The following is a 27038-nucleotide window of genomic DNA, read 5'->3' as shown; positions in this document are numbered from 1 at the left end:
CCTTTATATAGCTTTATTTTGAATGCAAAGTTATCTGAATTATTTCTGCTATTAGGTTTGGGCTTTTGTCCAAGAGGCTTCAGGCCAAATCTGTCTTTGCTATGACTCGTTTTACTTCATTTTGCATGCATGGGGGAAAGTTTAAACCTCAGGTGGCAAAATACTGAAGTATGAAACTGAAACAATCTGGTATGAGGAAAGCAAATGGACATTCTGTTGCCCTTTGCTTCCTGGGACTTTCTAGTGGAGGCAAGAAACTGCAGTTTAGCTCAACCCTGCATGATAAATCACATGTGTGTTTGATGAACACGCTACTTTTAATTGTATGTCTTGCAGTATTAGTAAGTTATCTTACACAGTTAGTGCCTGCCAAGTGAAGCTGATTTCTTGGAAGAACAAAAGAAGAGTAAGAACAAATGAAGACAAAGTTTACCAAGTTTGTTTTTTTCAGTAACACTAATGTGCTGGACATTTTCCAAACATAAAGAAAGCACGGTTGTGTCCACATGAGTTCACAGTACTCAGACAGTGAGCCAAGGAGAGCGGTACAGTAATACTAAAGGAACTGCATGACAGCCAGAAGGCTGAGATGGGGAATTTTGGACACGTTAACAAGTGAGGAAAGAAAGTCCAGCGAATGACTTGTAGTGATTCACTGTTGTAGTAAATAGAAGAAAAGGTAAATTTTAGGAATACTAGATAGATGTATATACTTATGTACTTCATTTATACTTTACTTACATATCCTGTATTCAAATTATAGAACATACAGGCCTTTGAAGTAACACAGACTTGCAGAAAGCCTGTCTGATGGAGGTAAATGGGGAAAGATGGAAAGGCATAAGGCAGGACCTTATTCTCCAGGCCTCATCTGGTGTCTCATTTGCTGCTTCTAACACCATTGAGAGACCTCTGAGCGCCATTATACTATTATTAATAATAGCTGTATCATGATTTCTGCTCAGCAGTAACAGCCTTAGGCAGTGGCTGCTCAGTGATCTGTGTGCAGTTGCTCTCCACCTCCTGTGATGTCAACAACAGAACGTTCTCAGCTCCTGTTGTAACACTTGTTTCATTTGTTCCCTCATCCACACCTCTGATCACTCGCAGCAAGTTCTGTTACGCTGATACTGAAGTTCTTGAATTTATTTCCATGCTGTTGCCTTTCTACCCCCCCTGGGTTCTTTTTCAGTAGGTCCAGGAAACATAGTATACATTGTGGGCAGACAATAGGCTTCATAACAAGAGATCAGAACTGCTCCGCAACCTGGTGTTTTTGTTAGCAGGAAAGACGTGCCTGTGGTTATACAAAAATGTGCTGTGGCAGGTCTCAGGCAGGGATGAGATAAATGGACCCCCTATGTGCCCAACAAAACCCGTGGCTTTCCCTGCAACCCAGAGGACTATTTTCTAGTGAAAAATTAGTAGTTTTCTAAAATAAGATTTCTTTGTATAATATCATATATAACGTTATGAGCGAAACAAGAAAGACAAAGACTTTGACAAGTTAATCTGTAGGAATTTACAGAAACTTTTCACAACTGCTGCAGTGATTTAATTTATTGCAGAAGAATGTGTTTTTTTGAGTGATCAAAGCTAACTTTCAACAATACCAAATGAAGAGAGAAAGGTGAATATCAGTCAGCAATTAGTAGCAATGTTTCTTGTGTGTGCTAGTTTCCTGAGGAAAACCCAGAGTGTTTATCTTCAGTGTTTGGTTCTTAGGTGGTGCATTGATGAGCAGAGCAATGAACCACTTCTCAGTGCTTTTTTGTCAGTTTGGAGTAGCAGTTGCAGAAGAGAATACTCATTTCTTTTACCATATTCATCACCTTAGTATCCAAGTACCCTCCAGTAGTACATTAAGCATGACTAACATCTGTTCTGTGTTTGTTTTCTCACCTCCTCTCCAAAGGGAATGTACATAAAGTGAACTGTTCTGGTTTGTTTTGATATATATGTTATACTGCTAAATGTTTATGTCAGAAGATGAAGTAAAAGAAATCCTTTCTGCACTTACAACACTAGCTCTGTATAAAGCTATCTATCTTTAAGTCAAGGAGACCTGGTTGTTTTTTATCTTGTTCGTGCACTCAGATTGGCCAGAGGCAGTTATAATGGCTATTCAGTTGGATTTTTACAGGGGAAATAGTGGTAAAGAGAAAACATTTTTCTTATTTCAAAAATACAGTATGATAGCTTGATCAAGACCACATTTTGCACCACTGACATCATGTCTTTGCATCTTAAATGATATATGTCGCCCGTGACCCCAATGTTCTATTAAAATGATGTACCTAAGAAAGATATTTGGAAGCCAAATGTATCAGTGGCAATGTGCAACCGATCTGTCAGTGCAGTGGTGATGTAATTTGGCATTATCCCCTATCAATGAGCTGCGGAAATGTATCTGGTACTTGAGCCTTTGGGGAAAGATCAATACAGTCAGTCCACATATCAGCTAGGAACATTCAGAAGCAATAAAGGGAGTAAAACAGATATTTTGTGCATCTAATAAAAAAGGTGGTGCCATTGATCTCTTAGAGAGTATGAAAATGGTCAATGTAGAAATGAGATGCTGAATCAGCCTGAAAGAGGTATTGCTTGCATTAATATTGGTTTAGGATAAGAGTTTTGAATAATCTAGTAATAAAATGACAGGACAGTTGCATGTTAGTCTTTAAGAATGATGCAAAATGATCTGTTCACGAGCAGGGTTGTTAGTCTTGTTTGGCAATTACTTCCATATTTACTTGTTCAAGATTTGTGATATTTTTTCATCAGGGACTGGATGCAGGTAGCATAAGTATGACTACATTTCTGCAGTTATCCTTCCATTTATCTAGTAACAAGTAGCTCCCAAACCAGGGGGTTCCAGCACTTGTTGGCTATGGTCTCTCACTGTTGTGCTTCCATAATTAACACTTTCAGAAACGTTTGCAGTGTTGCTTGTTCACAGTGCGTATCATAGGCAACCTAGGTTGTACAGCAATTTTGTTGTGTCAGATTCTAGCTGACTACCCATCAAAATCACATAATTATTTATTTTTGATACTCTTGGTTGTGGTAGTCCTGTGCCTCTAATTCTAGAGAACAACTTTTTCAGTGTGATAAATGGAAACTTATTGAAAAGGAATGCCTCTGTTATCAACACTTCAGGTTTGCAGAGCAGTAAGTGCTAACCAGCACAGCCACATGTCAGACTTTGTCGTACTTCCAGCCTCTACATATTTGGACAGATCTGTCAGTTCTTACCTATGGACTATGAATTGGCAGCATCTTGGTTGTAAAGCACAAAATGGGAATCAGCGTTTGGAAAAGTGCGTGCTTTCTATGCATAACTGAAAAGATTTTTCAACCCTAACATTTGCGCTTAGTGAAAGATAATGTCTTCCAACACTGCATAGCAGGAAGAATGCAAATCCTCTCTGGTGTCATATAGCTACAAGGAGAAGAGTTTCCCCATGACTCTGAGAGAAGCCTGCCATATCAATGTCTGCCTAGCAACTGAAAGGTGACACGTGGAGCCTCCTTTTCAACTCATTTCCTCTTGATGAGAGGAAGGGATCCTCCTGCGAGTTATTACCTGAAATAATACCATATGGTAAAATGTAAACAACATCTGCATATTCATGTAATAATTTCATCTGTTTAATTAGTTCCAGCAAAGCAGTTTACCCTCTGAGGCCCTCGCTGTCAGCTCCACGCTCGTACATCCATGCCCTGCTGTCGAGCCTGACAGCCGTCTATTGTTCATTCACTGCTTCCACCTCACCACTTAATGTAAGTGAATCTTCTGAGGGGTGGAAAGCCTGTCCCCATTGATCCAGATGTAAGGGCTGGGGGGAGGAGAGTAAATATCTGTCACCTTGGAATATGGGTACTAAGAGCAAACTTGACAGATCAGGTGGCTCTGAGGGTTTTTTTGGGGGGGAGAGTGGGGGGTGGGCTTGCACTTGGTTTAAGTGTTAATCAGTGCACAGGACTGCAGGTTTGACTTTGTACAGTTGTTAAGTCTTTGGTCTCAGGACAAGGCTAGACACGTCCAAATCAGGTGAATTCAGCAACAGAACAGTAGCCCAGCTTTTACAGTCAGCTATATTTCAGTGCCAAAGTAATGACAGCATGCCTACTGGTGCAGCAAAACACAGGGCCCTAGAGGGCTGTATGGATTGGCCAAACAGGTTTTCAGAAATGCATGTCAACAAACACTGTTCAGGACAAACTGAGAATGTAAAAGCATAAGTCTAAATGGAAAGGTCCCTAGAATATATTTTTAGAGTCTCCTGGCTCATGTAAATAAATTATGTTGTGGGTCACGTGTAACAACAAGCTGTTTGACTCACCTTCAAAAGGAAGCATTTACATTAAAGGAATATAAACACTTCATGGTGATATTACACCTAAGCAGAGAAGCGTACCGCAGTTCAATGCCATGAAGTCAATATCATAATAAGGTAATAATGCTACTACTACTCAGTACTTATACGGCCTTTTACAGATTTGAGCGAACACTAACTGATAAGTCCTTAGAACACCCTGTGGGAAATAGGCAAGTAATAATTATTGCCGTGTTGTAAAAATAAACTGTATCTTATCACATGCCCATCACCATGGTATCTACACAACCACTCTGACGGACAGTATTCTTTCCATTGCCTAATGATGTACTGAGGTGAGATTGCAAGGTGTAAGCTTATCTGAAGAGATGTATCTGATGCTTTATTTTAACAGTGATGATATCTATAGTAATACTATTATCCTGTTCAGAAGATTTCCAGAGATTGTGGCCAGTGGTCGGGAAGGAGAGATGTCCCACTGCATTTGTGGTCTTTCTTCACGGGAAAGGTCAGCTCCACTGTCCCTGAATGGCCTGTCTGCATGTCAGGAAAAGGAGAGGTTTCTGGAATATTCAGGATCCAGCTATTAAAAAGCAGAGAAGAGCTAGTAAACTGAATTGTGTACTGGATGGGTACGCTGTGCTGGAGTAGTTTGTCCTCCTTACCCTACACTCACAAGAAGAGGTTCTGCATGCGCACATATCCTCTGTGGATCTCATAGTATGCACTGAAAGCTTTCAGGCATAAATTATAGAGATTAAGTAAGAGGTACTAATGTTAATCTGTACATTGGAAAAAGGGTACCACTGGTTGCCTGAAGACTGTGATAGTAGGTCTTTCCTGCTTACAAAAGGAAAACTGGGAAGACCAGAAACCATCTGCATGCTGTCAGGTGAAGTGTTTCTCCCTTAGCAGCTCAGAACAGTGTTACAGTTATTCGTTTAATGTTCTTAATCCAAACCATAAAATAACAGTTCACAATAGACAGGCAGAAAAACAAGCCACCTAAAAGTGAATTATGTTGCCAAAGTCCCCATAACAAGATAACAACAGAAAAGGGTCATGAAGCATCCGCCTTGCAGAATTATCCTTGTTCGCCAACAGCAAAACTTTTGTATCATGTTACCTTTCACGTGGACACACAGTACCCTCAACTTAGTTTCCTTCTTAAGACAGTATTTCATGCAGTCACAGCAATAAAAATGAAATAACCTTCAGACCATGAAAGTTAGAACAGATTACCTTTATGAAGCTAATGAGTAACTGTTCTAATTGTTATCTTGCATACATTTTTAGAATGTTTTCATACACACTGGAGTATAAAACTTAAGCTCTGGAAGCTCTTAAAAAAGCTAATTTATAATAAATTAAAATAATAGTAATTTAATAATATCAATAAAATGACACTGTATTAATAATGAACTGTATTAATAATGAAAATAATATTGAATTAAAAAAATAAATTAATATTGTGTTTATGACAGGTTTCATCAGTCTAATGATGTGAAGTTCTTTTTCCCTGGAATGAATGAATGCTTGCTACCCATGAAATGGGTACGTTACTCTTCCCCATCAACGTGACTCCTCATCTATGTGAAAAAACTTTTCAGATTTGAGAGGTTCATCTTGTCTTAGTGTCCATTTTGTCATTATTTTGTGTGCTGAAACAGACAGGAATTATGCAATAGTAAGTGGATATAATACCAGTGTAATTTGGAGAATGTTGACTAGTATCAGACTACTCACACTGCTTTAAGTGCCATTAGTCATCAGTTTATAAGAAAACCATTTTGTCTGATGAGAAACAAGGTAATCTGGGTTTGATTTTTAGACTTGCAGACTTCTGATATCCTATGTGACATTATGTAAGTCAGTCATTCTGGACTTTTATTTTTGTGACCGTAATGTTTTTTCTCTGTCTCATTGGCATGCTGAAATTATAACTATTCTAGGCAAGCGTATAAAGTAATAAAGCCCTGCGCTGAATTTGAAGTGATGATCTATAAGTAATATATTTATTAATGTAAAGCACTAGGTAGTCCAATCATGTATGGGTATTACCTATGTTGTTATAAAGAGTTCAATTACAACAGGACTCTAATGTTATCCCCCATACCTCAAAAATAGTTGTATTACTTCAGTACTTACCTAATAGTCTCTCAAGTCAGCCAAAATTATAGCACAGGTGGTTGTATATTCTCGCACATTTCAGCAAAGCTATGTTTCATTAATATTCTGGAAAGAAACCCTAGAACTAATGGATTCCTTCCTCTTTTCTGCTCTTTTAAGTGCAATAAAATTGTTCTTTTCCATTTTTTCTCCATTAAATAACTTACATGAAGCAATTTCAGGCAGGCCTTGAAGTGCTTCCTAAATTAGATGAAAAAAAAATCCATTATTTTTTAAGTCAATAATTGTTCTGGTGTTTTTATGCACAGATCCAAAATAGTTTCTAATGGACATTTTAGGGTGGGAAGGATAATGGTGTTTTAGGGAGGTAAGACTGCTGGCCAAAGCAGGGTTAATTTATTAAAATAATTTTAAGTGTAGTTGTCTAAAGAGTGTAACTTCCCAAATTTTCTTTAGCTGGAAGTTTTTTTAACAGGTTCATTACAAAACTAATCATGTCCACAATGCTATGGTATTTTTATTTTTAATAAGGAAGTTACGTTATCTGGGTTATGTTCCCAAAACAGAAGCCTTAATGACCTTTATTCTATATTTCTTTTCATAGATTATTGCGATAAGGAAACCCTCGTGTCGCGACCCACTGGCGTCTGGCTAATCCGATGGTATTCGTCGCCGCATTGTCCGTGATCAATAACTAATTATCAAAGTGGCATTTCTTTTCAAGAGCTCCTTGTTAAAAAATGGCTTTTGGCTGAGAGTGGAGGAAAAAGGTCGCCACTTTGACATCGTTGCGAGTCTTTCAAAATCCAGTGGGCCGTCCGATTGAATTACTGTCCCAAACTAATTGATATAAATTTGAACAGAAGAATGCTTGTTACTACAGAATGTCATAATGATATCCTTGGCAAGAGCATGTCAGTGGGAAAAAAAAAAAAAGACCAGCACTAGTCACAAAGCATTTAGACAAGTCGCAGCACAAGACTATTCACAAAATTAACAGGAACAAAATTGTACACCAGTTTCTTCTTCCCAGCCAGTCTGATCAGACATTCAAGAAAGAAAAGCATTAACATTTTCTTTTGAACCTTATCCTTCACTTGAAAACAGACTTTTAAAAAATCTACTGTAAAAATATTTGCAATACACAAAGAACTGGAACTTGATGATAGTTGCAGAAGTCTCATTGACTCTACGGGGATCATGAGTGAGTATCCATTGGAATTCAGCTTTAGTGGTAAGGCAGAATTTGGCACCGAGTTTCCTTAAGAGAGGTTTCTAAGCAGACTTAAAAATTGTGCCTTTGAAATATGGTGACCTGCTCTAAAGAAAGTTGGACTGTATAAGCCATGCGGCTTTAAATGGGGAACCTCCCCGAACACTTTAGGTACAGTAGGAGGAGTCATAAGAATGTGGTGAGAATGGGGAAAAGATCTTGTACTATTCATGCCTGAGATCTGATGTATGGTCTTGCATGTCATTTGGAGATTACCTGCTGTGGAAATCTTGGGCACCTGAATTTTCATTGCAAGGCAACTGGGCTTGTGGAGGTTCCAGCTTTTTGTTTTTTAGATCTGACTGTCTTCTGCTCTATGTTCTACATTCAGTCCCTGAGATGGGAATTGCTAGGGAGTGCAGGAAAAGGTTACACTGTAAAGGGTATGGCACGCTTTGGAAAAGGAGGATTGTACAAGTCTTTTTGTGGAGTCATGCTAACTGGGGTTAAATCATGTCAGAAATTAATAACCTGAATCTATCAGTTATCTGGTCAAAAAAGTTGTCAAGTGGTTTGGCAAAACGTGTCATTTTAGCCACATTCAGTGTAAGTCTCATGATTGTTGAGGAAGAGAGAAGAAAAAGACATTTGTGCCTAATTGGAAACAGTGAGTTTATGTGCTTTTTAATCCCTGATCTTGAAAGGCTCCAGCTGGGATCTAGTAATGAATATCTTTCCTGAAAACTTACTGTTTTGCATTTCCTAATAATAAAGAGAAGGTGACTAATGAATTGACACAGGGACTTTCATCTCTGCAGTAGATTTGGAGGTTGTATTCAGACTGTATCGATCAGCAAACTGAATTTTTTAGTATCTGATGACTTGTCAGTAGCCTGTGTGAAACGAATAGCCTCCTCACAAGCCTTATGGTCAAACCCCAGTGCCACCTCCGAGCAGTATTTCTGGCACAGATTCAGCATAGGGACTCAGGAACAAATTAATTGGAGGGACAAAACAAGTTTTACTGGTGGCAGTCCTCTTGTTTGACTGGGTTGTGGCAGATAACCATTTTGAAACCAGGTCAGTGTCATATAAATCAGATTTAATAGAAGTCTGACAGATTGTTGCTTGTGATGGATTTATTGTTTGGGTAATAAGACCATCAAGCCACATTTTCCTAGTATGTCAAAGCCACAGAACAAAGTGGGAAGCCACAAGGGTCTGGAGATTCAGTTTCACATGGTTCTGGTTACACAGGCGAAAGTCAACTTTTGCTGTTAAAGGATCTAAGGTAGTGAAGTTCACTATATTCAGTTCCCATTCTGCCTTCCATATATGATTGTCCTGTTATGCTGGAGGCAGAAATGCCTTCTGATGGCAAATAGCTGAGCCATCTCTGACAGACTTACATCATCACAGAGTCGCGAGGGAACCCTCTTCTTGTCTTCCATGGATGCTTTAAAGACACTTTGTGAGGCATTCTTCTTTAGCAGACCAGAGAATTCAGTCTGAAAGCCTGTCGGGTGGGTCAACCAATGTCTAGGTCAACCAGTCTTGCCCCTTAATTATTCCCTCTGGCATTACATTCACAGGGTGATGGAAGCAGAGGCTAAATATATCCCTTCTCTATATATAGGCTCTCTATATATTTGGCATATATGAAAACACATCTATACTGTTATTATTGGAATGTACATTTGCATCATTGCATAAGCTGTAGGAGGAGTGTTAATGTGTGCTATAGCACTGAAAAAAGCCTCCTACATATTTGTGAACTAGTTTCAGGTCCAACAGAAATCATAACATTGTCAGGACAGACTTATAATGTCATTAAACATTTTAGAATTTATATCAACTCCAACAGGTAAAAGTAATTGCTCTGAAAGAATGAAAATTTTGTTACTGATTTGACACTGCATGACTTCCTTACAAAAGTTAATGTAATACAAAAATCAATGTAGTCCGTACTAAGCAGATTTAAAATTGATTAGTTGATCTAAAAATCTGTTCTAAATGAGAAATCATAATTCGCTGGAGTATTTTTATTATGGTTCCACATAGAAATGCATATAGCATGAAGTTAATGTTTTGGAGAAAAGTTAAACCTTTCAACAGAATTTGCAAATGCTAAGTTGTAAATAACAATAATAATGGGTTAGTTATATAGTTGATACATTATATTATCACAGTTAAATGTAAATGTAGAGTCGTGCATCTAGGAACAGGAACGTAAATTACATTTATAAACTTGGAGAAAGGGGGACTTCTGAAAAAGACTCATGATAGTCACAATGGAACACAAGAGTTAGTACAAGAAGGTGAGATTCCTTGGGTGTACAAGAAAGGGAACACTGAAAAAGAGTAAAGTTACTTAAAAACTAAACAAAAAAACATTTAAGAGCATTCTGAGAAAGAGAAATTATTTGAGATCTCAAAAATACTCTTCCTATTGAGAAACTTAGAGAGTTTACTACACTTGCCTGATAGAAGCTTAGAAGCTTACTCATGGTCTGCAAGACGTTTCTAACAGCTAACAAAAGGCTTTTCCCATAGCTTAAAAGCCAGGATGATTAGAGCTAATAGAAGTTAAACCAGAAAAATTTAGCCTTGAAATAAGGCAGTTCTTTCATTTGTTCATTACTTACCACAATATTATTAAAGAGAGATGTAACAAAACATTCATAAAACATCTGAAATTTCCTTTATTCCTGTCTCCCATCTCGCTTACTAATGTCATTGGTAATGTCTTAGGTGGATGACTGACATTCTTCTTTATTAATTTTGTAACCTCTTCTACAAAGTAAATACTTACCTGAATTTTAATTATGTAGTAAAACATGTAATTTTGAATCCACCTAATTGTCTCAAAGTAGTTAATACATAAATAGCTTTGAATACATCACACCTACTGCTTCCATTTAACACTTACTTCCTGTGTTTCTCTTTTTGCTCTTTCTAGCAGAGAACCAGAGCAAAGGGCCATATGTAGCTAGATCAAAGCAGGAGTCTGTCCAGAAAGGAGTTGTGACTCACGAGTTATAACTAATCCTTTGATTACCCTCAGATGGTACATTTTATTTCCTTTCTTGTATCTGGCCAGCTGTTGCTCCTACTGCTGATGCTGCTGGTGTTTTACTGCTTTTATTGGCACTGCTGATGTCTTTTGGTAGCCCTGTAGGAACTGAAGTAGGAATCCAGGAAAGTAGCTGTGCTCCACTCAGTGCATTTGTGGCTGCGTAGCTGAGGTGGGATTAACAGGAATGTCTCCTCTCTTCCTCTCCACCACAACTCTTGAAGTTTTATTGTGACAGTTATCACTTTAATATCTGAATAGCTCCCAGGTCAGCCGATTGATGGGCAGGATTCTTAGTGATGGTAGGTGTTGGTTCCTTTCTCTCCCTGCTTAGGGATCTGTGCTGGGAAGGATAGAGGGAAAGAGGTCAGCAGCCCTTCTCTTCATTAGCACTACAATGGAAAAGACTTCTCAGTACTTCTTCCAAATTCATGTTAACGTTTGTTTAAAATTTTTTACAATTAGTTTAGCTGTGTACATGTATACTACTTATTTGCAGCTGTAATTTTCCTTTCATTTGCAGTTCATTGCTGTAGTACTCTGAATAGTAAAACCTGGCTTCAGTTTATTATTTTCAACTTTAATACTGTGTTTGAAGGAAAAATTGGCAACAAAACAGGCCAAGAAAAATGATTTTAAATAGTTCTACATGTGTACAGACACCCAGCTATAGCTGTCTCAGGGTCTAAAAATCTGTGATGAAAACTATTAAAGTTTCTAATATTATATGCACTCAAAAAAGAATAACACTATAACTAGCCATCTTTGTAAAACATGGAACAATAATCTTGTAGCTATTTCTGTACTAACACAGACACATGCAACTAGATAGGTTTTCCAGTTTTTTAGCAAGCAGCAAATCAACTAAGAAAGCCCAGTTCAGTGAATTTACTTCATTTATGAACATTATTGATCCAGAACTTGTTTTTCCATCTAAGCCAAAGTGACAAAAACTTCTCCAAAGTGAAACAAGTTCAAGCACTCTCAGCCTGGTTCCCATTAAGCATTGTAAGAACATTGCAATTTGACATTTATCTGGCAGCGTTAAATGTGAAAGACCAGTGTAGCTAGTACACAGAGAATGGAAAGGCCTCTTCGGCACCACTGGGGATGCTTTTACCAGGTTAGGGTCAGGTGCGATGACAGCAGAGTGGAAGGAGGTAGTCTCACTTCACTGCAGACTTGAACTATGTTTGACCTCCAGGGTACCAGTGACTGACTTGGAAATTGCAAGAATGCTGTATTGCCCTTTATAGAATTATAATTCCATGCCATTCAAAAAAAAAAAAAAAAAAAAAAAAAAAAGCAAGCTAATTAAGTATACCTTATCTGATGTAACCCTCATCCAAACAGAACCAGGGATCATCCTGTTGCCGTTCTTATAAAATGTAACTGTTGGAAACAATGGTGTTGGTGGCTGCAATTTGAGTGTAGACCTTAAAGAATCATGATTCCAAACTTCTTGGTGCCCTTTCCCTATCAATCAAAAAGAATCGTATGAAATAATTATTAGGCTACATAATTATTTTACAAAATAGAAGGTGTTTTTGCTGTACATTTCCATTTTAGTACGAATCATTACTTCCCTGAATACTAATAACAACGTTAAGCATTAATAACATGTTTTAAGGTAAAGGGTCAATAGTCTAAGACCTATGAAAGAACTCTGAGCATTTGCAATGTAAAAGAAACCTTTCAAGGAAAAGTGTTAAATAATAAATGCATTTCTGGAGGAAATATTATATTGTGGTCCATTTGGAGAGAAATGACAGTTTATAGGACATCACTCGGCTGTCTCTATATAAAATACCTTTAATAATGCTATGGCTTTGCACTTAATACAGAGGTTCATAGAAAGCTTGCAGCTCTCTGCAGAGGTCCGTAAGTGTATATAAGTAAAAATATACTCACTGAGGGGAAACTGAGGCACACGATTACTCAGTACACCAGTGAAAGGAAGGGGATCTGAACTGGTGACTCAGTCCTCTGACTGCAAGAAAATAGTGCCTTTATTTCCAACTAGTAATCCATCTTCTAATAGTTCTTTTAGAAGTATAATGTATATACAAGGAATGTTGAACTTGTTCAGAAAAGGTAAAAGTACTTGAAACTTTTGTTTCAACATGGTTTAAGCTGAACAATTTGAGGAATGTGGAGGGAAGAGTTAGAAATATTTGATATCAGTTTGAATTTCTTTTTTATGCTCATATACACATTGACATTTTCAAGGACCAGAAGAACTTAGGCCTCAAGAAAGAGACAGCTCAGGTCTGAAATCTCCTTGCCCCACTGAAGTCAATGAACAGACTTTTCATCAAGCAATCATCTCCTCTCCATGGAATTATATAAATGCCCCAGTTCATTTCTTTTCGGGCTTACTCCAATTGTTTTTTAAGGAATAAATGGGGTATGACTAATTAGGGCCCAATAAGCTAATATTTTTCTCCTTTAACTTTTTCCCTCCTTACTCTGCAAATGTATTCCTCCAGCTAGAACAGTAACTACGGTAGGCTATCTCTTGCTTTTTTGAGAGCCTTTCCCACATGTAAGGTAGTTTAATTCTGCCCAGCAGGTCTGCAACAGGATAAAGTAGCGCCTGCTTCTGGTGCAGGCACCTTTCTTCAGCTTTACATGCAGTTTGCTGACCCCATAAAAACTTCATGGGGAAAGGGCAAAGCACTGGGATAAAATCTGGATTAATTCAAACACTTCCTTGGTATGTGAATAGAAGTAAGTGATTCTAAGATAAATTAATGGATTTAGTTGCTGCAAGATGTAAGTTTGGTGTTCCCTTGTTTCCATCGTTGAATACACATCCCTGAATTCAGTGTGTATATTCTCTATGCTATTGCAAGGCATCTCAAGGTAGGAACCAGCATACCGAGCAAGGGGACACCTAAACTAATAACTATGGAAACAGAGAAAGGGGTATGACTGAAATATTCTGAGAAGATGGAAATATCTGCAGCCACTTTGGATTCATAACCCTGCACCACCTCTTAAACCTAAGCACCCAAGGCTTATCTTACAAGCACTAGGAAGGATTTGCTCATATAAACATGCTGAAGGAAGAACCACGACTTCTTACTTACCAATCTGTGAATAGATGCTGAGGAAATGGGTAATGTGAGGTCAGTTGTAGGGGGTCCAAGTGAGTCAGAGAGGTAATAGCAGAGCTGGTTGTCATCTGCAGGTCCAATACTTAGGACACTCCCTCCAGAAAGACAAAATGTCTTAAGTTTGAATTTCCACCTGAAAAACTGTTTATCTAATGAAAACTTTATGTAAAATATGCCCTATCTAAATCTCATTGAAGTGGGCCAAAATCTGAGTTTCACAACTCTATTTCTTTTTAATGCCTAACCAGACAATTAAAACTTAGGTTTGCAGACCACATGAAACCAATGAATACTCTTCCAGTGGAGCAAATTCTTTTCCCAGAACCCTCAATGGATGAGCAAGTTTCAAGTGAGATTGAGACTACTTAGGACTCTTTGTGGTTCAGGTTAGTCCTACAGGTCTGCTTATGTTTTCTTTGAGCACCACAACTCCCACATGAGTCAAATGCTATCCATCACCATTTGTCAGTGGGTTGCTAAAAATTACTCTCTTCCATAATTGGAGGGAGTGGAGTTGCTTTCTGGGAGGAAGCTCTAACAGCAAATACGACACAGAGTCTGAGTGAAGGGTTGCCTGTATCAAAGTTGTCCTGTGGTCTGCTGTCACTGAGTTTTTTCATGCATTCATTAGCAGAACTTATGAAATAGTGTTAGTAAGACAATAAAGCTTGTGCCTACTCTTCTGGTCGCTAACAACAATTATTTTATAAAGCTATAGAATACATATCTGACTGTTAAAGAGTTAAAGAAAAAATGAATCCTGTAAAAAATCAGGCCATTGTATAATGCCTTCTCATTGCTATAATGATATCAGTTGCAACAAGTCCAATGGCTGACCTCATTACAAGGGTTTAATTGCATTGTTACACAGTTTCACTTCTTCTCTCTGGCCTCTTTCTCTTTATGACAGCTTTAGAAAGGAATTTCAGCTTGAGGTCAAAGGAAATTAATTACTGCTTTCTTAATCTGTGCTCATCTACATTTAGAAAACTTGGGGCTTTTCACTAACATATTTGTGTCTCATTTCTGTGTAGACCCAAAGTTATAAGACTTTTTTCCTTTGTGAAAGTGCATAAATAGCCTTTTTCATATCAGAGGCCAGATTTTTTTTCATGTCATTTACAGTTGTGCACAGATGGACTGATGCCAATGGAACCATGGAATGTCTCTGGATATACATTCACTGCGACTGAGGTAAGGCAATGGCGATGTAACTTTAATTCAGACTAAAGATTCCAGAGAGATTCCAGGTATAAAAAAACCACAATAGCAACAAAAACAACCCAACAACAAAAGAGCACAACCAAACAAGAAATTATACTTAGGATAAAAGTCAGAAACAGGACCTTCAAAATTAACTGTAGCTACTTCTGTAGAGAGAAGGATGAAAAAAATATGTCTCTATGACACTGTTTTTGCCTGCCACCTACCTCCTGTTTTTACTAAATGTATCATTGGTTAGTTAAGGAATATCCAGCTTATGCTTCAAAGAACTTGCAGTCCAAATAGCACATGACCCAGTGTGCTGGCATCAAAACAGTGAGGAAGGGGACAAAGATAGGGACACCATAACAATAGTCCTTGGTTGAAAAGCAAAAGCATGTGCAAAACATGGTTAAATGCTGTTGTAGCATGAAATGTAAAAATAAAAACTTCTCACAAATTAGGGCCCCAATCCTGTAATTAGGTCATTTGAATTGATCCTTGCCTTTTCCACGAACTCTGAGAGAGTTTTGAGAGCAACCAAATTTCTTCCAAAGAAGAAAACAGTTTTGTTAAGTCGCTTCTTGAGGGAGATGCTTTGGAAGCGAAATTAGAATGAGACATGTCTCTGGGATGATTTGACATAATAACTGTGAGAGGGTATGCCATGCACCAAGGATAATCTGCACAAGTAGTGTCACAATACAAACATGATCTAGTAGTTTAAATCTATGAGAAATTGTTATGTACTATGCATATGTAAAACTACATATAAAAAGACAAATATATTTTTCTGCAGAACATAAATAATTCTTACATGTACTTTGTGATTCTGATTAACTGTCATGGAAATGTTGACAAAGATGAAAAACTGGTAAGTTTTGAGTCCTTTGACACAGAACACTGAAAGTTTCACAAACCTATTTTCTATCTTCTGATTAGCTTTGCCACCCACTCAAATCCCCACTACCAGAACTGTGTGCTCTTATTAGTTTATTAGTTGCTGCCTCATTCTCCTCTTGCAAGTAGTAAGATTGACAATAACAAAACTGCAGCTTCAAAGCAAAGGCAGATCATTGACTATTTTGCCCTTCATCTGTCTTGACTGAAATTTAACTCAGTTTATAACACCTGCAGAAGGAGCAAGGTTTCATGTAAGTCACTGGTAAGCCCTAATATGAGACCTACTTGCATTAGAGTTTCATTCTCATGGTTACCCAGTTTGTAAAGCAAACCATGTAGAGCTTGTGATGTTGCCACGAAGCTTTATGAGGTAAAAGATGAAAGTTTCAAGGTGACCATCCACAGCCATGTGTATGATTGTCTTATCCACACTGCTGGTTGGAGCAGCGTGACAAGAGCCACAACATGTTGGGGGGTAGTGTGAGTCTGAACTTACTCATAGTACTCTAGACCTTCTTCCAGGCCCACGCCTGATTTCAGGCTGTGGTTTAAATGTTGTGCTTATAAGGAAAGCTTGGACTTAAGCATGAGTTCTGGCCCAGAAGAAACAATCAATGTGTAACCACAAAGTTCACCAATATGTAATAGCTATGCCAAAAAGAGGTCCTGAACAAGCCTAAACTTTTGACACTGTCTACAGCCATAAATATGTGTTATACTACAGATACGTGTATCTGAACTGAATTAACTCTGAGTATCTTGGATAACAACAATAGGGAAGTAACACCCACCTGAACTTCAGTATGCAATAGCTGCTCAGGTGAATATCCAAAGTTGCATGGGCTTGAACGCAGTCTTTCCTAAAGCGGCTATTGAGAATACACTGGTACTAACACTTAAGGAGCTTAGACCAAAGGTAGCTCTAATCATGCTCTAATCATAGTTTTAATTTTCTAAGAGACCTCTCCTTGGAGGCATGGACTGAGCTGCTAAATAGCAGTATTTTATGAATTGTCTCCTTGGGACCAAGAGTTTTGGTGCATTGATTGTCCAAGATGAATCATAGAATTGTTTAGGTTGGAAAAGACCTGTAAGATCATTGAATGCAACTGTAAACCTAACACTGCCAAGCCCACCACTAAACCATATCCCCAAGCATCACTTCTACATGTCTTTTAAATACTTCCACGTCTGGTCACTCAACCACTTCCCTGGGAAGCCTGTTCCAATGCTTGACAGCTATTTTGGTGAAGAAATTTTCCTAATATCCAATCTAAACCTCTCTTGACACAACTTAAGACCATTTCCTCTTGTCCTATCGCTTGTTACTTGGGAGAAGAGACGGACACCCACCCTGCTACAACTTTTCAGGTAGCTGCAGAAAGCAGTAAGGTCTCAAGTTCCCTGGATGCTCCTGGCCCTTCTTGTAGGTGGGTATCACATTTTCTAACTTCCAGTCAACTGGGACCTCCCTGGTTAGCCACGGCTGCTGGTAAGTGATGGAAAGCTGGAAAGCAGCTTGGTAAGGACTTGTATCAGCTCCCTCGGTACCCTTGCGTGGATCCCACCTGGCCCCATAGACTTGTGTGTGTCTAAGTGGTGTAGCAGGTCACTGACCATTTCCCTTTGGATTTATGGGGGCTTCATTCTGTTCCCTGTCCCTGCCTTCCAGCTCAGGGGGCTGAGGACACAGAGAACAACTGGTCTTCCTATGAAAGACTGAGGCAAAGAGGACATTAATACCTCAGCCTTTTCCTCACCCTTTCTCACTATGTTTCCCCTACATCCAATAAAGGATGGAGTTTCTCCTTAGCCCTCTTTTTGTTGCTAATGTATTTATAGAAACACTTTTTTATTGTCTTTTGGCAGTAGCCAAATTAAGTTCTAGTTGGGCTTTGGCCCTTCTAATTTTCTCCCTGCATAACCTCATGGCATCCTTGTATGTCACACTGAGGTGTGAAAGGATTAAGTTGAAAGGCCTAGTTAACACAGACATGGCACTGGTGACAGAATTAAGTGCTAATGATATATAACAAAATGCTATTACATGAAATAGGATCTTTTTCACCCAGTTTTTCGATTTTGTCTGATAGGACTAGTAGAACAAAATGAAAAACTATTCATCAATCAGAGGTCTGGCTAGGTCAGACACTTTGGTCAAGCAATGTGAGTAATTCCACCTACCTGCACTATAATTTATTGCAAAATTAATACCGTAACATGCAAAGCCATTGTCGGATAAAAGTAATGTTTAACCCCAGGAAAAAAAGCAAAATTTCTTTCTTTCTTTCTTTTCTTTCTTTCTTTCTCCCTTTCCCTCTTTTTTCTCTTTTTTCTTTCTCTCTTTCTCTCCTTTTCTCTTTCTCTCTTTCTTTCTTTCTCTCTTTCTTTTTCTCTTTCTTTTTCTTTTCTTTCTCTCTTTCTCTCCTTTTCTCTTTCTCTCTTTCTTTTCTTTCTTTCTTTCTCTCTTTCTTTTTCTTTCTTTTTCTTTTTTCTCTTTCTTTCTTCCTTTCTTCCTTTCTTTCTCTTTCTTTCTTCCTTTCTTCTTCTTTCTCTCTCTCTTTCTCTCTTTTTTATTTACTTATTTATTTTTTTTGCTAACCTGACAAGATTAAACCTTTTTTTAATGAGAGGGGCTTTAAGTATGATTCAAATCTAATGATTGAAAAAAGGACCTTGAGCAGGGTTTGATAGACTTCCTCAATCATTGACTAAACCAAGATATATTAAAAAAGGGGACAAAAGAATGCAAGGTATTCTTTTTGTTAAAGTTTGCCTGCTTCATTACAAAGGAATGAGATCAAGTCTTAGTGGGAAGTACAAGCTTTGATATGAGAGTTTTCAGGACAGTTTATTCTTAACCAGATTAAAATACAATAATTCACCAATTCACAGTCTTAATTGCACTGTTATGAGCTAGGGGGATTAATGGCATATTCTTATTTTTAAAATTTTTAAGATTATAGTTTGTTATAAAACAGGTCACTTATGTCTGATATTTGACTGGCCTTGATTGCTTCTGAAAATGAAATTGTTACATTAGCTGTGAAGTAATTTGTAGTTTCTAAAGGTGTTCTAAGGTTTTCATTATCATACACACCTACAGAGGGACCAGACACTGAGTAGGAACTTTCAAAAATACTCAGTGTGTCCAGAATTCATAGCAGCCCTCGCAAAAATCTCTTGTGAGCCTTATTATATTCATTCTCTAGTGGGGGAAACTGAGGCCTGCAAAAAGGGTCTTTGCTTTCCTAGAGACTTGTCAATATTCTTCCAGAAGCACCTTTTGTTTATTCCTTCCAACACAGTGTCCTGGTGTGTGGCATATTCTGCCATGCAATGTGAAGAGGAGCAAAATCCTGTAAAACCCTAGGAGCGAGAAACGGTAAAAGCATCTCTCACGTATCCATTGCTCTTTCTCTTGGTATGCCTCATGCATAGTTTAAAGGATGTTGAAACAGATGAGGTTATTTATCTGCTCTCTATTCCAACACTTCATTCCTCCATTGTTTTTTCATATATAGTGAAACTGATACCAGCAGTTGAAGGTAGGGTAACAGGAGGAGGTAGAGTCGTTTGTTGCAGAGGATTTACCCACATTGTGTACTGTTTCTTTGGGATTGCCTGAATGAGAATAGATTTAGATGGATACCCTGAGTAGAACGAACCTAAATAGGAAGCAAAGGAATAAGGAGCAATTGCTGTAACTATGAAGCAGCTCCAGATGTGCTGTTACACATCTAGGATTTCAGAATTTTTTCCTTATGGGTCTGTTTATAAGGTATTCAGACACTATGGTAAAATATAACACTTTGGTTTTGTCATTTATGTAAACAGATTTTAGGGGAAAGAGAGGTACACTTAAGACCAGGAGCTAAATCAGGAGTGTTGTTGTAACTGCCAGATAACTTTCCAGCATGAAAGGCAACAAATACAGATAACAACAAGGAACTAATCAATTTGGAAATAATTTGATAGTTTTCCATTTCAATGCAGGTGAGCCAACCATAAACAGTAATGATGTGGTTTATATTTAGAAAAAATATCTTAATAAAAAAAATTATAAAATGGAAAAAATACTGCAAAGATATTGTCATTGAGAAGTCTTTCTTTCAGAGTCAGGGGTTGCAGACTGCAATATCTGGTGACCTGCATAAACTTGTATAGCAGCTAGTGTACTGTTGTGATTCTGTTATCCAGAATTCACATCTTACCTGCTGGGAACTTCCAAGAAATGATGTTACAGTACAAGAAATTCAGCTTTCCTTTTTGTTGTGGCTTTCCTAGAAATATTATGGTGGGGATCTTCAGGCATACACAATCTCCACCTCTGTGTGTGTATACATGGAATTGCACCTGAAATTTGGTAGCTGCAAACACCTGCAGAACTAAGAACAGTCTTCATTTTATTTAACAAAGCCTTTGTATCACCTAGCACCCACATGATGGCTGCAGTTAAAGTTTGCTGCCACAAGGCTCATCTGGAACTATTTAAGAGGACATGAGCACAAGACTTTGAATTGCATTCCTGAACTTTGTAGAGTCTGGTCAGAACTTTCAGCAACCGTATCTCAATAACCTCTCGTGGTTATTGCATTTCAGTGATTTACAGGGCGCATGCAAATCTCGCCAATTTTTCTTGGTATAGTATTGTGGTGTGGATCTTTCCCGTTTTTGTCAGGATAGTATTGTGGTGCGGATGTCACCAGTTTCTGTCACTGTAGTAGTGTGATGCAGGTTTTTCATGCCGTCGCACAGCAGAACACCGACTGAAAATCTCCCCCAGCTTTCCTGGGGTAGTTTAGCAAAGATGTAAAATACACCCTGTGCTGCCCTCAGCAGGCAGGTAAAAGTACAGGTGTCGAAACCACCTCTTCGATGTGCCATGCTGAGTGCCTTCACAGTGCTTAAAAGGACCTTAACTTTGGTCTTTTGCAAGAACCTTCACCCATGTAGTCCCCATCGCAGAGTAAGCTTTCTGCTCTTAGGTAATGCCTATTTCATCTGCTGTAAAGACACACAAGAAAAAAGGGCTGGCATTAGCCACATATCCATAAAAGCCTAGCAACCAAGAGTATTATCTTTATTCAGAAGTATAGCACTTTTAAGGTTCAGAAACATATATAAAAATTGGGTTCTGAAATGGTCATTTTTCCCCTCTGCTATGCCATTATAGCGATCAGCCAAGCTTCTGCAAGGTAAATACTTTTGGAAAATAAGTGGAAATTTGCTGCAAATCAGTCCCTTTTGTGCATGGCCACAGGAGCATGTTGAAATGTTTGGACACTAATACCCATTCATTTTCTTGGCTCCATAAATAAAAGCCGCCAGCTATGTGGCGGCCGTGAAATGGTATTCTTCAGGACCCAGCAGGAAGCCCCATCCTTATTACCACTGCAGGGGGCAGGACAGGCCCAAAATAGCAAGACAACTAAATCAAGACATTTTCAATGTCTAACAAAATGACTGTGGTTTAGAAAGAAGCAAAAGGTTGGAAAAAAATTGGACAGCTTTTATACTTACCGTAATACTTTTGTTAAAAGAGTTCAGGTAAGAAAATAAGATCTTAAAAAAAAAAAGCATAAGCATATTTCTGAATATCATTTAAAATATGTAAAGATCTTATGGAATCATAACCAGAGCACACTGCTATCTGAAAGGACATCCTGTTCAAGTCATATTTTCCAAATGGTAGCCCATGGTTCATAGTAAATAATGTCTTCTGACAGTGTTGCGTTTCTTCATTTTTGATGGAACTAAAAGATTTCAAAAGAGACACTGGAGATTTCTCAGTGAAATTCAGAATATTTTTTGGTCCACAAAAAATAAGAAAATTTATAAGGATAATACGTTTTGAAAGAAAGCCTTGATTTTCCTACAGGTTTATTTAATTTTTATGGGCTTCGTACACCAGGCAATATGACCCTAGATTTTGGCATAACAACATACTGAAGGGCTTCAGTCAACATAAAACCTGTGTTAATGCAACGTGCTGTTTTACATAGCTGAACCGTGCTTATCTGGGAATAGATTAAAGTAGTTTTAAAAACTGAGCTTCAGGTAAATGGATTATTTTAAATGTACAAAGAACAATTCAGGGGATACCACCTTGCTTAAGATAATAAAAGATTAGACTGATGAGGTTTTAATGAATTCGCAGTTCATTGCTGTACTCCAAAAGCCAGTGTGTCATTCTCTACAGCTACACCATTAAAATCTATATCTGGGGAGATCTTAATTTTATTTTACTTCTATTCGCTTGTGATTATGATTATAAATTTGCTTAAAGAAAACTGAAGTAAGGATATGTTTTGCACATTAATATTTCAGAGGCATAAATGTGTGTCTATACCTACAAATATATACATACACATTTTGGGAAATGAAAACATTTACTCAGAATGTCTCATTATAGAAAGGAATATTCAGCTTCAGTTTCAAACGAAAATAACTATTGTACCTGAACTTAAGTTTACTTGCACTGCAAAAGTGAAATTGCTAAGGTACAAAACATCAGAGAAAAATGAATTTAGTGTATTACTAAATTTGTAATGTCTTGTGGACTAAACAAGGGCTTTTGACAAAAAAATAAAGTCAGAAAATAAAAAAGGGGAATGACAGTGCTAGTTTGGTATTGCCTTCACCTCCGTGTTGGCTTGGGACTTGAGACTGCCATCAGGCTTGAACTCCCTGGCCATTCAAACTTTTTTGATGTTGGCTATCCTCCTAGCTGCACTCTGGAATAAGCCAGGGTGTCCAGGGAGATTTGTACGTGTGATAGAAGTGGCTCACATTCAACCTCTTTCCTTATGGACAGAAGAGAGAGAACTGGTTGGCTCTGTTTGGCTCAATAAACTCAAGTCAAAGAGTAAGGCAACACAGCCATGCTCCTTACAGCCAAACACACTGCGTGGTCATGTGCAAAGGATTCAGACAAACCTATCCTTATGCTTGGACATACACACATACGTACTGAGGTAGCTTATGAAGTCAGAACTCTGTTATAAATAAGGACCCCCAAAATTATAAAAAATTAAGCCTAATTGTTGGTTTTCTTTTCTGCAGGAAGAAATGTTAATGGGACAATTTGGATTGTATCCAGTAAAGACACAAGGAGGTTCCAAAGGTGTCATTAGGTCTGTGAAACCCATTGTAGCCCGCCTCCGTCCTATAAAGATCTCTACATCATTTTGTTTCCCCTCCTGCCTGTGCAGCACAGGTTTTACAGAAGGGGCAAGTCGTGCATCCAGACTGGTGGTAACCATAAACCTAATCCTCATGCATACGAGCACAGGCAGCCTTCCGCTTCCCATTACACGAGTAACTTAAGATACACCTTTGGGGCACTGACACTGACCCAGATACATAAGGCTGCTTGCTGCCCAGCTGTACAGCTCACCTTCCTGACCTCTTAGTTTAAAAAAGCAAAGGATCAACCAGTCTACAAAAGAAAGTGTAGCAAAGGATACATTGGTGTCAGGACTATCATTATCATAATTGACACTACTGAAGTAATTCAGACATTAAGCCTGTAATCTGTGCTGCTGTTTGTATCTGCTTCATTTAAAGTTACAAGGCCAAAATTCATTGAAACCAGTGGAGATTCACCCCCTTACTCATTTACATTCGGCCCCGCTGAGCACATGAAAAAATCTGGCCAAATTCTTTGAAGGATAGTATTTGCAATATGACTTCCAAAATAATTAATCCTGGAAGTAGGATTTAGCAAACTTATGTTTGATACGTGAAAGGAATAATACCTGAAACATCTTTCTTGTGCTCAGCCTTTTATGACTCAGGCTTTAATGATTGCAATAAACATTAGCTTACCTAATAAAAACTCTAGTATTTCAGAGCTGGCGCACAGTATGTTAACTGCATCTGGTGTCAACTGGAGCTAATTAATATTTTTATAGGTGTCTTCTATCCACTGCAGTTTAAATGGGAATATTGTGGGGTGCTTACATCAAAGCTGGAGGCAATTGAGAGCCACTGCTTGCTTTCCAGGCTGAACTGATAGCAAGTAGACCAATTTTTATAGGATTGTAAAAGCTAAATGTGGCTATGGTTCATGCAGAGAAGCACTTTCCCCTGTAGCTCTCACAATTCAGTGCTAATGCTCGTGGCTTGTTTGCTGCGAGGTAGCTGGAGAGAGATGGAGGGACGATGGACAGATAAACTGGCAAATAGCTATGCCGAAACTTAAGACAAAGCACACAGTGACCCAGACAAACCACGCTTTCCCCCCCTCCTCCTTCTAAAGGCTTTAAAAATGTGCTCTATCAAGCATTTACTTGTGGTGCAGATAAGATTTATCTAACAAGACTGGGCTAAAATTAAAAAGAAAGATGAAATAGCACAAGTGGTGCTAATATGTGTTTTGAAGCGTACCAATCGGTCTAGTGCAATGTCACAGCCCTGGGCTACATTTGCAAGTGGTCGAGCATCTCCTTTTTAAAAGGTTAACCTACAAAGAGCACACAAGCCCCTCTCTATGAATATGGGCAAACACCCAGGGAGCTCCACAACAATAAGAAAATAATGACATCAACCTGACCATGCTTAAGTACATAACATGCTGAAGGTTCACGGTTGTGTGGCCTGGAACAATAAAGGAAAAATAAAGAAGCCTGCTTGGTAGGCCCCAGCTGTTATTAGCCATGCTGTGAGATCAAGGGAAGGTATGATATGGGCTGCCATTTCAATTGAGACCAGGTTAATCTCTCAATTTGTGGAAAAGAAAAACTGAAAAAAAAAAAAAAAGAAGGGAGGGAGGGAGAGAAAGCAGTCTTCACAGTGCTACATATGGGACAAATAACAATATCCCTATTTACATAATCTGTCTTTAACCCTTTCCTAATAGAAACTTAATTTCCTAAGAGTCACAAACTGCGGATTTAATTTTCCTGCCCACCGAAATGAAATATCAAACCTCCTTTAGCTGTTCCTCACTGGTGCTGCCGTCATTTGTGACTGACATCAAATGCTGCCAGTGTTTACCTGGGAGGGACCGCTGGCTGCTGCTGGGGGGTCAGAAATGGGTGTAAGGACCTATGGGTGCCACTGTGTTTCTGTCACTAATCTGTTTCCAGCACTGGGTAAATAATTTAAAATTTGTGCCAACATTTGCAGACATGAAATATGGTAAATAATACCAAGCACTTTCACCAATACTCTCCATTAATATATTGCATTTCTAGAGCGAAGCACTTTGTGGGTGAAAAACAGTCCTGTTTTGTGTGACAGTATTGTATGGAGGTGACGTGGTGACTTGATCTCTTAGCTAGTTTTGATGTGTAAGAACCTGATGAGAGCAGTAAGGGAAGTCCAGGCTCCCCCGAGGTTGCCCACAAGCATCCCTGGGGCTCCAGGTCGAGGCAGGATTTCCAGCAGGACTGTTGGGGAAAGCTGCTTTCCTGCAGACTTGTAAAACTGAAACGGTATCTCTTAAAGGTTATAATTTATGAAATAATAGCCTAGAGGTACTGCGTTGTATTATACCTGTTTTATTGGAGTTTATTATGTGTGAGCCAGTATGTGTGTTTGGCCTGTGAGGCTCCCTTAGGGAGGTGTTTAACTTCTGACTGCTGTCCTCTGCCTCAGCTCTCTGGACTGAGGGGAGATCATTCCTTCCCCAGGAGCATCTGGGCATGATCACAGGAGATGAGGCATGGGAAAAGGGACCCTTCAGCAAGGGCTAAGGCTGAGATGCTGCTGAGGATGGGGAGTAGACAGGACTTTGAGGCAGTGAAAGCACAGTGCTTCATAAGGAGCCGGGGGACTGCATGCAAGTTGTCAGAATTTAGAAAGTCACTGAGCTGCTGATCTGAGAGCAAGCCTGAGAGAAAGGACCCACCTTGTAAGGACACAGGAGGCAGGGAGAGAATTTTGCCAAGTTTTTCATTCCTTTTTCCGTGTTCCTTATTTTTTCTGAGGTTTCTTCCATTTGAAGAAGTTCACCGTTCTTGTGTCTGGTTTAAGAAAAACTGTGGTGTTTACAGATAGTGCTGGGTTCTTGGTGTGCTCCCTTTAAAGAAAAAGATGCAGGCAGAGTCATCTCAAAGTTCTGCTGACTCAGTGTCACAAGTACTAAGACTGATTAAAAATGAGTGCTTTATTTTCCAGTTACCATGATGATTTGAATGAGTTAAAGTTATCTGTATGAAGCTGAACCAGGGGAGTCAAGGAGGAAGGCTGTGGCAAGATGGAAAACATCACTAAAAACCCAGGTGGGTGGAAGAGCCACTACACAATGACTCCTCACTGAGTTACTCCTGTATCCTTTACTATCAACAAAAGATTGATCCAACAGTAGCAGGTGTATTTATTATTTTATTCTCACAGTAGGCTTTTCTCTCAGCAGCACTCATGCCTCAGGTTCTTAAGACTTTACATTATAGCATTGTTAGTTCGTGACTTAGACTTTTAAATATTTTAACAAAATATTTTCCCTCTACATCCAGATTACACTAATTTTGTTTAAAAGTTGAAATAAAATGGTGCTTAGAGAATAAGGCTAAGACAAAAGTTTCATTTTATTGACATGTAGAATGTCCTTTAGCCATATTATTGTAGAAGATTTCACCATGAGCAAGATCATGATCTTATGCAGAAAGTACTATGTGATTGGTACTCTAAGACTAGCATGCATCCTTCACAGGCAAAGGGAAATGCCACCCACAAATCTGACACTATGTAAAACCCACGCCATTAGGTTTTTTTTGCATCTACATGCATGCTCTGTGTGTATATATATGTACTGAACAGGGATGTATATATATATATATACACATACTAAATAGGGATGTATATATATACTAAATAGGGATATGTTGCGGTAGTTGCTAGAGTTGCTTGTAAGTAAAATGTAAATATAAAAGAACCACTAATAGATTCTGAGAAAATCTTCAAGTTCATACCTATTTATTCACTTCTGTTCTATAAATGAACTTCAGAAATTTGTTTCAGAAAGGAAATACCTTGTGCTCCAGCAGAGTGTTTGCTTAGGAGTGGCGATGGAGGAAGCTCTAATACTAGAACTGATTCTGAAAATTAAC

General features: G+C 38.5%; 1 long non-coding RNA gene across 1 annotated transcript; it reads left to right on the top strand.

Moving 5' to 3' along the window:
* The first annotated feature begins 7086 nt into the window (after positions 1–7086).
* LOC114015242 (uncharacterized) lies at positions 7087–26769 on the top strand. Its single transcript, XR_003559050.2, has 4 exons — positions 7087–7674; positions 15001–15069; positions 23047–23117; positions 26107–26769. It is a non-coding gene; the product is annotated as an uncharacterized LOC114015242 (long non-coding RNA).
* Positions 26770–27038: the final 269 nt, after the last annotated feature.

Source organism: Falco cherrug, chromosome 7, assembly GCF_023634085.1.
Source record: "Falco cherrug isolate bFalChe1 chromosome 7, bFalChe1.pri, whole genome shotgun sequence".
In the NCBI taxonomy this organism is placed as follows: Eukaryota; Metazoa; Chordata; class Aves; order Falconiformes; family Falconidae; genus Falco; species Falco cherrug.
The sequence above is the reverse complement of the archived record's forward strand: the minus strand, read 5'-3'. Positions and strand labels throughout refer to the sequence as shown.